Source organism: Emydura macquarii, unplaced genomic scaffold (assembly GCF_026122565.2).
Source record: "Emydura macquarii macquarii isolate MOO-44397 ecotype Brisbane River unplaced genomic scaffold, CSIRO-AGI_Emac_v2 contig_212, whole genome shotgun sequence".
In the NCBI taxonomy this organism is placed as follows: Eukaryota; Metazoa; Chordata; order Testudines; family Chelidae; genus Emydura; species Emydura macquarii.
In genome coordinates, this window is record NW_027130349.1 from 12,211,046 (window position 1) to 12,217,377 (window position 6,332).

Sequence of the window (6,332 nt, forward strand, 5' to 3'; positions counted from 1 at the left end):
ATTCCAGGTAAGTGGTCCCTTCTGTGGGTTTATAGGCAGAAAGGGAACACGGTATCCAAATATATATGTAGGTCCCAATCCTGCTGTGAGATGTCCGTGGTTCTGCCCACCTACATCACAGTGCAGGATTGGGGCCCTCATTGGTAGCTGTGTAAAGCACTTTCAAGGGCTCTACCTAAACTGATAAGTAATAATAGCTGCCTTCCTGTAAGGTGACCCACGTTGAGTTGATTGGAGTTCACTGGAGGCTGCTCTTCACCACTTTTAAAACGGTTGAGTAGAATTTAGGATAAGGACCGCTCAGGGAACAGCTAGAGGGAGAAAAAAATATGCACGCTCCTCTGGTTAATCTTGCTCAGGAAACATGAATCACTGAACTAAATAAAGTTAGTGAAAGTTGTGTTAAAAATCCTGTGCTATGCCCTATAATTCAGCAGGGAATGAAGAAAACAAAACAAAACATCAAAAGTTCCTGCTTCTTTTTATGTTGCTGCTTGGAACATTTTTGCCCTTTGCGCTGTAGACACGAATCCTCTCTTTTGGCTTTTTGGGGGATTTTTTTTTTTTTTGTCCCTTTCATTTTATAGGGCTGGTACCATAAACTCCGAGGCCTAATCCACTCGCAACCACAGTGATGGAAAATGCCAACAGACAGTCCTGTTAGGAACAGAGACAACAAAGAAGGCTTACAAAAAATTTTTATTAAGAGCTCACGATAGACACATGAAAAATGAATTTCAGGACATGAGCCACTCTTCAGACAGAGCCGTTTAAATCTGGATAATGTTAACATTCCTGGTGCATGACAAAGGTCCACCACCCCCTGTGCTGATACTCCTCCTGCTCCAAGAAGCAATAATATGTAAGGATGAACAGAGACTGTGGCACCAAATCCTGCTTGCAAGCTATATTGACAGATTTATCTTGGAACCCCTTAGCATTCCTTTTCGGGGTCAATTTGCCCTTGAGGGCTAAGTTGGATGGCTCTAGTCCTATGTAGGACTTGAAGTATTTCATCAATATTTGTGCATGTGTGTGTGTGTATACTTTGGCAGAGGGAGCAATGGAGTTGGGGTCAGGGGGAACAGGGGAAGCCACTGCCCCCAGAAGGAAAAGTACTGGGATTTCACTGTTTAACAAGCATTGTATATTCAGTCTGTCTCAGAAGAACATTTAAAAGAAGGGAGCACAATTTGCTTACGTTGAGCCATAGGCACTCTGTAGGCTTCCTTGTGTAGATGTGCTGGTAGTGCTGGTTGATGCATGGATTATGATGCAATGACAGGCAGTAGGAGGCATTGTGACTTCAGCAGGATTCCAATTTTTAACCCTTTTTTAATACTAGCCATTTTGGAGACTATCAGCCAGCTGGGTGCAGCGCAGGATTTACTGTACAACAAACCTGAAAACTGAGTAGGGTGGTAGATTCTTTGGTGGCTGTGAACATTGCCCCCTGTAAGGTGAAAGTTTATTGGGTAGATTCTGTGATTTACATTGACTTACTTGAAGGATGTTCCCTCAGTAAAATTTGTGACCTGTCCTGGCCATTTAACACGCACACAGGTCCAGTTTCTCAGCAGGATCCGGCTTCCATGACTCTAAACCATGCCAGTTGCTAATGTGCCCCTAGGGACAACACACCAGCTGGGAATCATTCCATTTAGGGTCGGATTTAGGGGCAGGTGATCCAGGCAACCGTGTGCAGTGCCGGGGTTGGGAGGGTGCCAGGCTCAGGGTCGTTTTTGTTGGTTTGTTTGTTTTTTTCCAGGGGAGAGCGCGAATGCAGTCCCCCACTATCACAAATTATGCAGTCAAGTTTCCAGCATTTGGGGAAATCGCAGCACACCCGCAGCGCAATGGATGAGCCTCGCCCTGGGAAAACCACCTTCGTGATCATGGTGTCTCCCCTGCCAGGTAGTGACAAATGGGAAAATAGAATGTTTGAAATAATGTTTCAGGTATTCCGTATGTGGATTCATTTTTCACTAATGTCCTAGAATGTTCTGTACCTTTTTAGAATCTTCCAGGCTTTCTGAGAACTACATTCTCCTCAAATCTCAAATGAAGGGGGTGCCAAAGATGCTCCTTGCTTGGGATGCCTTTTGGTCCTAGGGCCGGCCCTGATTGCACCAACTCCTTTTGTCCCCCACTTGCCATGTCCCAATATACCCTTTGCACTGGAGTCTCTGGAGATGGAGGCACAGGAACCAGCTCTATACCTGCTGGGGGTATCCTCCGCAGGGGATTAATGACTGGAGGTTTCCCTTCAGTTTGTGTTGGCTGAGCAGTGCAAAGGGTGGGATGTGGGGCTGTGCTTCTAGCCTAGAATCTGCTCTTCCACCTTTGGATTTATGCTCTTTAACCCACCGCTTCCAATAAAGACGGACAAACACAGCCTTACTTCCAGCTGCTCTGATTGGTTCAATTCCTGCCCCCAGCACACAGCCTGAGCAGCACTGGGGAGTCCTTCCAAGCGATGAAGGGAAGGAGTCTTCCTCCTCAGGTTGCAGAGCCCTGCAGTCACTACTTCAGCTCAGGGCTGGAGTAGCGTCCACACTGCTTGTACACTGCCTACAAAGGGCTAATGACTTGTTGATATGCAGCTCAACTCTCCCCAGTCCTGGTCCTATTCCATCCTGTCCCTATCCTCCCCATAAATCCCAGCTGGCTATCTAACAGCATGCAGAGAGCCTCAACAGATCTGAGGTCACACTAGGTGCCCAAATGTTGCCCCTTGTAAAATGAAACCAGGCTGAGTAAGGGGCAGTTTTTGAGTACAATGGGCTGCTAGAATAACATTCCCTATCAGACACTGGCTGAGTTCACACTTTAACCTAAGTTTATATTTATGTCCCATCTATGTCACAGTTTCTCCTGTGTTAGGAAATTGTTTTGAAGCACAGTTTTTAAAATCAGTTCCTGATGACATGATTGTGCAGGCTTGTGTGGATGGGGTATAACTTTGTTAAAGGGAATCTGAAAACTACTTATAAGATTGTGTGTCACATGGATTAGCAGAATCCGTTTTTAAAACCAGTTTTCTTATATACGGGAAACTGTAACACACAGATCCCTGATTTTTATGGACCAGGTCCTTAGCTGGTGTAAATAGGTGTAAGTCTGCTGAAATCAATCTCCATGTGAAAACAGCTGAGGATTTTGTCTATTGCATTTGATGCTCTGATCTAACGTATATCTATAATAGTGAAGTTTGACATCTCCATCTTATGAAGCCCCATAACCTTGTAAGGAGCCTGAGTGTAACATCCAACAGCCAGTTGTGTTTGAGCAGAGAAGATATATATATATTTTTAAGAGGTCAGTGACAGCTAGAAACGAAACCTAATTTCCGACAACATTTTGGTTTGTGAATATGTCAGTGGCGTCAAGGAGCTGTGGACAGTTAAGCGCTACCCACAGCAAACCCCCAAGCAGTCTGTGTTCCATAAGTGGGTCATGACTCCAATGCCCTGTACATTACCGCTGCTAAAACTGCTTCTTAAACCACTGCACAAAATTGCTGGGCTTTTGATCTGAAGACAAAGGTCTCCAGGCCAGTTCATCTGCACGAAGCTCTGTATACAGAAACCCTAATTACTCAATGCATTGTTCTTTTTTTCTCCCCTCAGGGAGAAATTGGTGGGAGAACAAAGTTTGCTGTTCTTGTGCAAGGCAGAATGACAAATGACTGTCGAAGAAGCAGGACAACACATGTAAACTAGAGCTAATGGAAACATGTGCTGTCTGCATGGTTACTCGTACCTGTCATTGTAAACATAGATCCCATTGCATAATGCGTGATGTTTGTTGTAACAAGTGCATCACAAAGGAGAGAGCAACTATTAATTGTGTTAACTAACTTTTTATTTAAAAGATCTTTGATCCATCTAAAGATATACAAAAAGACAGATCTTAAAATACTTGCTGGCGTACCTGTGTATTTCTAGTTTAACACTGACACCCACCTCTTTGTAACAGCATTCCAGTAAGTACTGCAAGAACTCAAATTACTGTGCCAGCAGATTAACATATAGCGTTCAGGAACACTTATAATTTGACATAATTCGTGAGTTATAAAGATCTGGTGCAAAGAAAAAAATGAAGTGCTGTCCTACTAGTGTCACCTTTCAGAGCAGAGGATAAAAGAAAGCCAGGTGGCCCACCAAACTCCAGTCCCCTAATAGCACTTCTGGCTTCTAAACAGGATGTCTTTCATGTAACATAAGAAAGAAATAAGAGGAGTAGTTTGTTTTGGATTAAATTCACCCTCGTAAAAACCTAGCACAAAGCCTCTGCACCACTTACATCACACATACACTTTTAAAACAGGACTAAAGTGCAGCACAGGTCTTGTGCTGGCCCTCTGCACGGGGGTGAATGGCATCCCTGATGCATAAAGTGGAATAGCTATGTCCTGGGAGTTTTCTTGAATTTTAGATGAATTTACTATACATGATTCTTTGTTCTTATTAAAAACAAAACAAAACAAGTATTCTACCGTTATAAAGCTGCAGAACCCACTGCTATAATAGTTCATTGAGGCTGAGCGCTTAGAGGGATTCAAACAAGGATTAAACATGTATATGGATAATGAAGAACATCCACAGTTATATTAGACAGGATAAAAAAAACTGTCCAGATTTTACTGGGAAATCTCCTGAGATTTATGACGGTGAGTGAGTTCTAATGATTATAGTGGTGTGGACTGGAAGTGAGGGATAGCTCTGTTTTTGGTGGTGTTGCCACTGACCATCTGTGTGGTCTTGGACAAAACATTTAATCTCACTGTGCCTCCATTTCCCCCTCTGTAAAATAGATATAGTACTTATCGACTTCATTGGGATGTTGAGGCTTAATTGTTTGTAAAGCCCTTTGAAATCTTCAGGTGAAAGTACACTATGGAAATGTCAAATATTCTATTTCTGTGCTAAACAGACATTTATTATTTGAAACATTGGGTATTATTATACATTGAGCTATGAATTGAGAGGAAAAATCATGCCACTCGCTCTGCAGCAAGGCAACAAGTGGAGGGAAGGCCATAAACACATGTACACCTCAAAACTGTGCTGTGCAGCTGACTCCCTCCCCCTCCCCCGCAGTGTGGCTGGGCCATACAGATCCACCAGCTAATTTCCTGGGTCCCAGTAATGCTGCACTTCTGAAGTTGCGCTGAAGCGGTGGAGTGCACTGCTCTATGCCTTGCAATAAGGATACAGTTACATGTATAGCATTTTGCACAGCATTTCAAAGAACCTGCCTGGAGTTATTTGCTCTCCACTTCTTCAGTAACCTCACCAGGTTTGTGAACCTATGGAGGACTTAATTTATTGTTGTTTTAAAACCTGTTTCCTCCTGCTTTTAGAAGCCTCTTTGGAACAAAGTTTGTGAATTGATTTTTGGAGTCTTGGAAATCAAAGAGTGGTAAAAAATAAGAAATTATTCCTGGAATAAATCAAAATAATTGATGTTTGGGAGAGTCGAGACAGAATGTGCAAAAGAATTCAGAGAGACAGAGAGAGAGTAAACAGCTGGGAACGTTAGTGGAGTTGAAATGCTTTCTCAGGTTTACTTTCAAGTGTTTTCGCTCTTCTTTGTCTGCTCAAGAAATCCTTGAATTGCCTAAGATCAATTCAATCCGCACATGCACAGACATCTGTAGGCAGAGAGTGGGTCTTTCAGAACATGTCTACACTAGAATTCAAATTGCATTGGTCAGAACTGTGTTTCAACACTGTTCTTACTAGCAAAGGGCAAACCAGGTTTCCTTGATGGAATTAATTGTTTTACAAAGTCTAAGGGGAATACTTATAACATGGATTTCATACATGTTTACAGTGGGCAGAAACAAGCGCCTTGCTAGTAAGAACCATACGTGAGAACGGTTCTGGCGCACACAGTCTGAACCCAGTGTGCACAGATCTTCATAACCAGACCCTAAATCATCTAAGTAAAAGTTCCTGTGTGCTTTTTCTTTTATTAGGTTTTATCTCTGGGGAGGTGTCATAGCATTCTTCTTCTTCTAGAACACTGAGACACTTTCTCTTCTTCCTGCCCTCACCCCGTGTAAATTTTCAGAGAAACTGTGCCACTCGCATCCGGAAGGTCTGGGATTATCAAGGATTCCTAAGAAAATGAAGCATCCTGCTTCTGAGAGCCTGATCTCTTTAGGCTCCTTTGAAAACCAGTCCAAAATGGTAAGTGGCTTTTGTGACCCGTCCGTGCCTAGGGCGGCCACCTGAAAATGCCAAGGTCAGGGCAGGCTGTAAAAGGAGAGCAGATTCTCCCAGCACTGGTGGGTGACACTGAAGTCAGACTTCCCAACCAGCCAC

General features: G+C 43.3%; 1 non-coding gene across 1 annotated transcript; it reads right to left on the reverse strand.

Moving 5' to 3' along the window:
- Positions 1-1,765: 1,765 nt before the first annotated feature.
- Positions 1,766-1,921, reverse strand: LOC137153126 (U1 spliceosomal RNA). Its single transcript, XR_010919706.1, has one exon. It is a non-coding gene; the product is annotated as a U1 spliceosomal RNA (small nuclear RNA).
- Between the last annotated feature and the right edge of the window lie 4,411 nt (positions 1,922-6,332).